The sequence below is a fragment of the Rhinopithecus roxellana genome, chromosome 17 (assembly GCF_007565055.1).
Source record: "Rhinopithecus roxellana isolate Shanxi Qingling chromosome 17, ASM756505v1, whole genome shotgun sequence".
Lineage (NCBI taxonomy): Eukaryota > Metazoa > Chordata > Mammalia > Primates > Cercopithecidae > Rhinopithecus > Rhinopithecus roxellana.
In genome coordinates, this window is record NC_044565.1 from 53742907 (window position 1) to 53753147 (window position 10241).

The 10241-nt window shown below is 48.4% G+C and overlaps 1 non-coding gene across 1 annotated transcript; it reads left to right on the top strand.

Moving 5' to 3' along the window:
• The first annotated feature begins 1097 nt into the window (after positions 1 to 1097).
• Positions 1098 to 1198, top strand: LOC115894456. Its single transcript, XR_004054574.1, has one exon. It is a non-coding gene; the product is annotated as a small nucleolar RNA U13 (small nucleolar RNA).
• Positions 1199 to 10241: the final 9043 nt, after the last annotated feature.

The following is a 10241-nucleotide window of genomic DNA, read 5'->3' on the forward strand; positions in this document are numbered from 1 at the left end:
CTTCCCTTGAGGGTCTCAGTTCCTGGCATAGCGGACTGGCCGATTGTCTTGATACCAGGATTTGGGGAAACCCCCTTTCTCCATTCTGGTGTTGCCTTTTTGCCTGCAGGGGACTGTGCTGTCTGACTTTAACCTGATGCTTTAAGTCTTGCAGAGCCCTCCAGAGGGGCGTGGGAGCACATTGCCTGCCTCTCCTCCACTGTCCCTCCACCATTTGGCATTTATATCTGACAGGAGACAGGACATGCAACAACTTCATTTCCTGGTTGCCAAGTATTGATTGAAAGGTGTGTGTAGCCACACCCACTTTTCTGCCTGTTCAGAGTAACGTGTATAATTTCTTTGGTCGTTGTGTCTTGTCTCTGCTCAATGTGTTTTGCATTATATAAAAAAATAAATTTTCAAATTAACTGCAGTTTAGCTGTGACTCAGTTTTTAATTGCTTGGAATTAGCACTTGATTTGCATAGTACTTGATTTGTCAATTATCTGTGACTTTGTGATTATCTGTGCTAAAATGGGGGACCCTCCTGATTATGCTCCATAATGGAAAGGGGCAGGACAGTGGGGGATCCCATGATGGGAAAATCCAAAACCCACCGTGGTTTAATGCTGCCAGGCATGTGTCTTTCTGGTTCAGGAGGAACGTGCTGCTTGTTCTTGAAATTCATTTTTCCGGAAGAAACGGCAACCATGAACACTGGGTCAGAGGTGGGGAAGCTGCCTGGCTTCCACTGGGTCCCTCCCATTCCACCCATCTTAGCCTCCCCATTCTCTCTGTCCAAGGGCGGTGACAAGCTTTGCCCTGACCTGAGCCCATGTATCTAGGTTTGCACCTTCTCTGGAGTGAAAGAGGAAATGAGTTATTTTAATCTTGAAGATCCCAGGTCAGAACATCAGGTTTCTAGTTCAAGTTCTGCCTCACTGTCCTCATTTATAAGATGAGAGAGGGGATGCACTGTTCCCCAAATCTGAGACCCAGGGTATACACAATTGGAGCCAAGTCTCGCAGCTGGGGAGGGGTGGCTCTGGCACTTGAGTTCAGTTTGGTTCCAAATCTGTAGTGAGTGGGGGTCTCCCTTAGGTAAGTAGGTTAAGATCCTTTTGTGGTTCATAAGCGTGATGATTGGGTTTTCATGCTCATGTGTGAGATGTGCCTCTCTCAAGCCTTGTTACGACATCACATTGCCTGTCTGATGTTTAAAAAAAAAAAAAAAGAGAAGAAAAGAATAACAAGAACAACCACAAAAAGCCCCTCGTCATCTCTCTGGGGCGTGCCATGGGGCCGTTACTGCTGGGGTGGGCCTCGGAGCCCTCTGGCTGATTCTGCTGCAGCACAGAGCACCATTGTGCTGATGTTCCGTGCGCTGGTCTGGGATAGTTCTGGCGCCCACGGCCTGGTGTGGTCAGCAGCAGGGTTTCATTCAGGTCGTTCCTTCCTGACCACACTGTGAGACCTGCAGGCAGAGGCTGACCTGAGTCACCTTTAGGGTTCCCCAGGTGAGCTCTTGAATGTGTCCCCAGACCACCCCATCTCTCTGCTCCCACTCCAGGTCTTAACAGGGTCCTCACTCCAGGTCCTAACAGGGTCCTCCAAATCCACAGTTCTTACAGGGGAAGTCTGCTCACTTAGGAGATGGCCCTGTCCCTGAGCGCCCCCCATGCCCTCCAGAACGGAGAAGACACACAATTCTTCATTTGGGTTGTGTGAAACGTTGGCCCCTCACTGTGATATGGACAGGAAACTGGGGGGTGCTGGGTAGAAGACCGAGGTTCCCTGGCAAAGGCCCCACCCTCAAGCCTGAAGACCTGAGGACCTAAATGAGGACAGGCATTTCTGTTTTTCACTGAAAAGTTGCCTTTTGGCCCACTATGCCCCCTATCCTGTCCCCATATAAATCCAAGGGCACACAAGCAAGTGGCTGAACGTCAGGACCAGCGGAACCAGCAGACCAGTGACGGCAGAACAACAAGGCAGAGAAAGAGAGAAGCGGAGGGACATCTGGAGGCCGAGGGGAGTTCAGCCAGGGGTGGCTAGAGAAAAGGCCAGCAATGGATGGCCCGATTCCAGGTGAAGACCACCTTCCCCTCCACCCCCTCCTTTGGGCTCCCCATCCATCTTGCTGAGAGCCACCTCCTCCACTCAATCCAACCTTGCACTTATTCTTTATGCCCACATGTGATCTGAATCTTCTGGTACACTGGGCAAGAACTCGGGATACAGAATGCTGTCATACTAGCCCCCTGCCCTTGCAATAAGGCAGAGGGTCCACTGCGCTCATTAACACACAAGCCATCTGCAGATGGCAAATCTAAAAGAGTCTGGTAACACACACCCATTTGGGCTTTGGGGGTTGCAGACATCCACCTCTAGATGCTGCTGTGGAGCCAGAGCCCAAAAGCGCTTGTCCCGGCCTCGGCACCTGCCCGTCTGCCTGCTCCCCTGAGGGTTTGAGCTGTGGGGTGACCAAGCAGGTGACGACCCTGTTGCACATCCTGTGAGGGGAACTCTGATTTCAGCTGCATGGGGATCGCCTCACCTTTGCAACCTGGCTCCTGTTACTTGAACACAGAGCACCTGCCCTCAATGTGGGATGTGTCTCGCCTCCAAGCTCCTGTGTCCTGGGCATCCCTTCCCACTGCTCATGTCATGAAGCCTACTTGACCTTCAAGGCCTAGATCCAACACCACCTCCTTCAAGGAGGACACCTGGATGTCACCAGGTAGGGCATTAGTAATACGACAGCAATGTGGCCTAGATCCAACGCCACCTCCTTCAGGAGGACACCTGGATGTCACCAGGTAGGACAGTAGTAACAGGACAGCAATGCGGCCTAGATCCAACACTGCTTCCTTCAGGAGGACAGCTGGATCTCAGCAGGTAGGACAGTAGTAACAGGACAGCAGTGGGCACTTATTAGCATTTGCTGTGCCCGGGGATGTGCTAACACACTTCATGGATGTGGCTGCCTTCCGCCTCAGGGCTCTCTGTATAGTTGAGACTCTATTTCTCTCCCTCTGGGTGAAGGACCTGAAGCTTGGGGATGTCGTGCTTTACAGGAGGCAGAACCGCGTTCCTGATCCGCCGCATCGTGTGCTGAACCGTGGGATGTGCCTTCCAGCGTAGAACGATCCCACAGCGTTTTATCTGCCCCTCCTTGTGTCCTTTTGAATTTCTAAATTTCTTGGCATTTCTGAATTTCTTGTCCTACTCAACTTCTCACATGGCTTATTTATACTCGCCTTATTGCTTGAATTTGTGGCCATAAACTCTCTGAAGTGGGGGAGTTCTTTTTCCCAGGACACTAGCACAGTGTCTTATACAGGACGGGTTATCTCAAATTTTGTTAAGCAAAAGGGTTGATAACATAGTTGAAGTATGGATTTGTTTTACTGGCTGGTGGCGTTGAGCACCCCCTGAGGCTGTGCAGGCTGTGTTCTGAGTATCTGCACAGACGGCCGTGTGGGTGGCTCCCTGACGTTTCTCTACCTGTGGTGGGTCGCTGCTGCCTGGGGACCGTCGAGGTTGACAGGTGCAGCAGGAGCTGCTGACACTGGGCCACTGCGTTCTGGAAGGCTAACCGTGTGTCACGTGAGGAGGGTTTCTTCTCCCTAGTAGCTGGCCTTCCTCAATACTTTGGATGAAAGATTGCTTTTTCCTCTGTTTGTGGTGTGGGTAAAATCCATGATGTTTAACGAGAAGACATTAAAGGGATGGAGTTCTTTGTTTTGCTGAGGTTTTGCTTTTCTGCCTTTGCAAAATCAATGATGTCTGTGTGGTCCAGAAAGGAATTAATCCTGTGTGGTGTAAATGGCTGCGGCTTGACAATATCCAAACCTGAAGTGTTCTGCCCGCCTCTGCCCAATGCTCTAATGCGGGTGTCGAGGGTCAGGCAGAGGGGCCTTGCCCAGGCTGCTCTCTATAGAATTGTCGGGTTATTTGCATTGATTAGATTTTGTCTTTTCTTTGAGAAAATGTTTATAGTAATCTGGTTCCCTCTCTGAGTTAAACAATAATTAAAAACACATAATAAAACAAGCTCCCTCCGGCGTCTCTTCGGCTCCCGGGGTTGGAGATCGATTTTGCGGCGATCTGGCTTTGCTGTGGATTGCAGAATGTCTGCGAGTTCATCAAAAGGTCTTCAGTCGATACCCTTCTTTTCAGCTTGCACCCCACGGAGCAATGCCTAAGCCAGCAAGGAAAAAGCAGGCAGGCCACGGGTTCCTCCAGCCCGGACCCTTCCCTGAAGGATTGAAATTGTATTACACGCGAACTGTGGTTACCTTTGTCAAAGAATAACACCTTCCATCAACTTGTGTGTTTAGTGTTTCAAAACCTTCAGTTTCAAGAGGTCATAGAATTTCTTAGTAGAGAAAGACCTCAGGACATATTGAAGTGTTTACCAATGATATTTTAAAAGCCGTAACTTTAGAGAAAGAACAAAAACCATGAGGAATCCGTACCCTGTTTTCCTGCCTCTCTCTCCCTCTTTCTTCCTGTCTTTCTCTCTCTCTCTCTACCCCTCTCCCACCCGCCTTCCTCTGACCTGAAGCTCACATGTGCTCAGTGTGTCTTCTGTGCCTGGCATTGTTCTAAGTGTTCTCTTGTGGATCAGCTAATTAGTTCTTCTCTCAGCTCTGAGAGGTGGGTTCTGATGCTCCCATTTTGCAGATGAACAAGCGGAATCACAGTTCTGGGGCTTTTTCAAGGTTACATGGCCGGTAAGTGGCGGCATCCAGACCCAGGCAGGCGGCTCCACAGCCCACACCGTGTTCTGCGGCCTCCCTCTTTTTATGCGTGTAATTAATCATCTGTGTGCTGCAGTCTCTGAGCCCCTTTCTGCCTTGTCATCCACTCATTCAGTTTGAATAAATATTTCTTCCATGGCAAACCACAACCTGGGAGACACAGCAACAAATAAGATGCTGCCTGCACCCTCCAAGGGGCCGCAAGCAGCCCAGGGAGGAGAGGAACTAGAAGGCAACTGCGGGTGACAGAGGATGGGGGACGTGGGGGCGGCTGGGCTTATGCTTTGAAGATCCCTCCCAAGCAGTGTGGATCAGGGTTTGGAAAGGGAGGAGGTGGCCGCAGTGGTTCAAACTGCCTCTTAGTCCTGGCAGCATGATGTCATGGTTCCAGGTACGGATTCCAGAGCCACATTCCCTGGGTTCTACCCGCCCAGGACTGGCTGGAATAGAAAAATGGCAGATTTTTCCAAAGTATGGCTGCAAAAGATCAAATCTGTGAGATCTAGAGAAAAACAGTGCTTCATTATCATTTGGAGGACAGGTGGGCCCAGTAGACAAAAGAGGAGGCCAGGTCAGAACATGGAGGTGGGTGCCTTGTGCTCCAGGTAACAGGAAGCTGGAGCTAAACTGGCTTGAGCTTGTTCAACACTGAAGACATGTGTTGGGTGTGGAAGGGGAAGTCCAGAGGCGGGGTGAGCTTCAGGCTCCTAGAGAGCCCTGATTCTTTCTCTGCCTCCACTGTGATGCCACCAGCATGGCACAGTCTTCAGTGAGACCTCCCTAGAGTGGCAGGACACAGCCCACAGCAAGCAACAGCACCTCTTATCTGTCTCCAGCAATGAGAGCCTGCTGCCCCAGGCTGTGCTGGACCACCTCCCGTGCTACTGGCCCCCTCCTGGACTAACGCCAGGCAAGGGGAGTGGGGCTACTTTCATCGGCTTTGACCTCTTGGGAGTCCAGAGTGGAGTCAGTGTCTGCTGAGCCCAAGGCATGGCGCAGGTGGACACACAGACATCATTAGAAGGGGAAATTGTGCTTCTGAAAAGGCGGCTGAAAGTACCCACTCCTTGAATCGAGACGTGGAATTCCTCTAATTTACTGAAGACCAAGACTGCCCTTTCTCCTGACAGCATTGCTGGAACAGAGCGCTCCAGGAATAGGTGCTTTGGTCTCAGTCTGGATTTCTATCCCCAGTGCCATGGCGACTTCGAATCCACGAAGAGGTCCCCGGAAGAGATGGACCCTGACCGGGATGATGTGGGCCCAGGAGCCATGGGACTCAAGGCCTTCCTGCCTGGAGGCCGTGGTTACTGTTTGTTGATGCGTGTTCCAGGCACGCACAACCTGTGGCGGCTGGGAAGCAGCAAGAGCTTGGAAGTGAAATGAATCTGGGCTCCTGTGAAGCGGCTTAGGCTGTGGCTACTTGAACTTGTGTTCTTCTAACATTCAGAGGAGGAATAAGTAAATGCAGTTTTCCTGCAGAGCAGGCAGGACATCTTATTTCATCCATCAGACAGTGTCACGTCCTGATTGTGTTAGGAATCTCGGGAAGTCCACCTTTGTGAGTTACAGGACGCCAGCCAATACCTGGAATAACAATTCATCATGGGATTTGTTATAACTGCCAGGCATTTCATGGTCTCCCCCTTTTTCTTAAAGCGTTTATGACTCTTTGTGTCAACTGAGAGCAAAATAAGGACCTGTTTGGTTGGAAGAATCTGAGACGATTTTGTAGCTCACGAAGCAGATGCAGTTTAGTGGTTCTCAAAATCTAGGGTGCTTCAGAATCTGTGGGAAATCTTGTTGAAATTGAGATTTCTGGGTTCCACTCCTAAAGATTCTGATTTAATAGGTCAACCATCATGCTTGAGACTTGACATTTCTTTTTCTTTTTAAATTCCTCTCTCTCTCTCTCTTTTTTTTTTTTATATTTATGGGGTAAAATGTGGTGTTTTGAGCTATGTAAACCATGTGAATGATTGAATCAAGCTATCTATCATCACCTCACTCATTTTTTTGTGGTGAGACATTTGACATTTACTTGCTTAGTTATTTTGAAGTACACAATACATTATTATTGATCATAGTCACCAGCCTCTGGTAACTATCATTCTACTCCCTATATCCACGAGTTTGACTTTTTAAGGCTTCCACCGAAGTGGGAATTTGCATTTCTGAGGGTCCCCACATGATGCCCATGTCTGGCCAGGGCTCACACTTTCAGAACCAGCAGCTCAGTTCATTTCATGGGAATTGGCTGAAGTTCTGGACCAAAATAAAACTAACTCGAGCAGAGACATTTTCAAAAAGATACAAACAAAAATATTAAAGTAGCATATGGATTCCTCTGCCGTTTCTTCTTCTTTCTATCGTCTTGAAAACCCAGAGATCGTAGGCTCCAGAGCAGAGGTTTTCTTTTCTCTTTCTTGCATTTTGTTTTAAATTTTGCTTATCCAAGGGTTTTGTCTTGCCCTTTGATACTCAAACTTTACAAAATTGCCCCTAAATTAACCCCCGAGCTTTGGAGATCCATAGTTACCTAAGCACCTCACTAGTGTTTCTACTCAAAGCTTTACAGGAAATAGTAAAGGAATTTTAAGGGAGGGATATGGGCATGCGGGAGACACAGGGAAGTTCCATGGGGAGAATGCCGCTTCAGATCCCGTGGGGCACCCAAGGACAGGGAAGGGCAGCAAAGCAGCTTTCTCCCCTTGAGATGTCACTTCCCATCCTGCTTTCTATTTAATTTTGGTAAGATACAACATAAACCGTATCATCGTAATCATTTTTACACATAGAGTTCGGTGGTGTAGAGAGTGTTCACTTTGTTATGCAACCATCATCATTGTCCATTTCCAGAACTCTTTTTCTCTTGCAAAACAAAATTGGACTATAACTCTCCACCCTCTGCTTCCCCCAGCCTCCTGGCAACCCCCATTCTACTCACTGGGTCTATGGATTTGACTACTCTAGGGACCTCAGATAGGTGAAATCATACAGCATTTGTCTTTTTGTGACTGGATTATTTCACTTAACATAATGTCCTCAAGGATGATCCATATTGCAGCATGTGTCAGAATTTCACTCTTTTTCTTTTAAGGCTGAATAATATTTCAGTGTGTGTATATAGCACATTTTGTTTGTTCATCTGTCATTAGACATTTGAGTTGCTTCCACCTTTGGGCTACTTGTGAATAATGCTCCTATGAACATGGGTGCACAAATATCTCTGTGAGCCCCTGCTTTCAATTCTTTTGAGCATATACCTCACAATGCAATTGCTGGATCATATGGTAATTCTATTTTTATTTTGTTAAGGTACTGCCATACTGTTTTCATGGCAGCTACACCATTGTACGTTCATTCGTGGCAATAGAGCAGAGGGTTCTCATTTCTCCACATTCCCTGCAACTCTTCCTCTCCCTCTCCCTCTCCCTCCCCCTCTCCCTCTCCCTCTCGCTCCCTCTCCCTCTCACTCCCTCTCCCTTCCTCTCCCTCTCCCTCTCACTCCCTTTCCCTCTCACTCCCTTTCCCTTCCTCTCCCTCTCCCTCTTGCTCCCTCTCCCTCTCCCTTCCTCTCTCTCTCTCTCTCCCTCTCCCTTCCTCTCTCTCTCCCTCCCTCCCCTTCTCCCTCTCCCTCCCTCTTTCTTTCCTTCTTTCTTTTCTTTTCTTTTTTTTTCTTTCTTTTCTTTTCTTTTTTTTCCTTCCTTCCCCTCTCTCTTTCTTTCCTTTTACTGTTTTTTGGAAATAGCCATCCTACTGGGTATGGGGTGGTATCTCATTGTGGTTTTGATTTGCACTTCCCTGATGATTAGGGAGGTTGAACATCTTTGCATGTTCTTATGGACATTTGTATATCTTCTTTGGAGAAATGTCTATTCAAGTCCTTTGCCCATTAAAAAAAATGGATTGTTGTTGTTGAGTTGCAGGAGTTCTTCATATATTCTGGACCAACCCTATTTTGATTAAGAACATTCCAGACTGGTGCCTGGAGAAGCTGCTTTCTGGTCTTAGCTCTATCCTTAAGTAGCTGTGTTATGTTAATCCAGTGGTTCTCAACGGAGGGGGAGGTTTTGCCATCACCTGTGCAGAGGTCAGGGATGCTGCTAAGCCTCCCACAATGTACAGGAAATTCCCCCCAAAACAAAGAGTGACCTGGGCCAGAAGCCAAACGTGCCAAGGCTGAGCAACCTGTGTACAGCAAACCACACCCCTCCTGGGGATGAGAGTCCTCACCTGCATGGTGGAGGTTGGACTATGTGGTCATGGAGGCACCATCCTGTTTTAATCTCCTGTGTGCTCACTCCCTTTCTCTCAATTAAAAAGCATCATTACTGGTCCTCTTGAGTCTACAATGAGTGTTTACAAAGTCTCAATTTTTGCTCAATCCACATCAGTTCTCAGTTTGTTGAGCTTCTGGTCCACTGTGGCAAAGCTGGCCAGGAACAAGAGGGAGCAGTGCCCTGACCACTCCTCCCCTGCACAGCTGAAGGGCTGCACATGTTGTGGTGGGAAGGCTGGCTTGCAGGTACAGACCTGGATTCAAACCCTTGCTAGCGACTTGAGGACAAGTGTGCTATTTACTCATCGTGCGTTTTTCAGCTCACATTCATTCAGATTTGTGGGAACAGGGATGTCCGTAAGTCTAGCACCGCTCCCTTGAGGGACTCAAACAATCTCGACCCCATCTGAGCCTCAGTGCCTCGGTGCCCCCAGCTATGAGATGGAGACAGTAATAGCTGGCTCAGAGGCTGACGGAGGGTAAACAAGGAAGCCTGAAGAGCATCACCCCAGCAGCGCTGCCTAGCACACGGTGTGTGCTCATGAGTGCTCACTGATGACTGAGTGGAAAGCCTCCTCCGAGAGTCTTCTTGGGCATAAAAAATCCAGTTATTCTACAGTTCCTGGGAATCTCAGTAATAGTGATCATGATCTGCAGAAATTCTGTCATCTTCCTCATTCTAATCTACACCTGTGTATGGAAAACAGCCCCTGAAAGTTGCAAATTCTTTCTCACAGCATTCAGCCTAGAAATCCTAAACCATGGATGTGCCATCATCACAGACACTGAAAAGATGAGGTTGTTTTCTCTCTGTTCAGCGGGGCAGTGATTGCTCTAAGGGAAGGAAGTGTCCCTTAGCGCGGGGAGCAAGTTTGGCCTAAATTGAATCATATCCTGGTGCCAACCCTCTGCACTTGCTTATTAGTGGCCCCATCAGGGGCCGTCAACACTCAGAGATATGTGGCCGGGAAAATGCGCCTTTTCATTTAGAGCAAATTCCTTGAAGACTTTTCTTAAATTATTTCTTTCCCAAGAGTGGCTGGAAAGTGGTTATTCATTTAAATATTTACCATGGGGAAAATTTCTCACCGACGGCAGGCTGTCCTTGACTGAGGGACCTGAGACCTGAGGCTGTGGGAGTTTTTCTGCAGTTTCCTTTACAATTTGGAATTGCCTTTCGAAGCACTCCCAAAATACAGAGCCGATGAAGC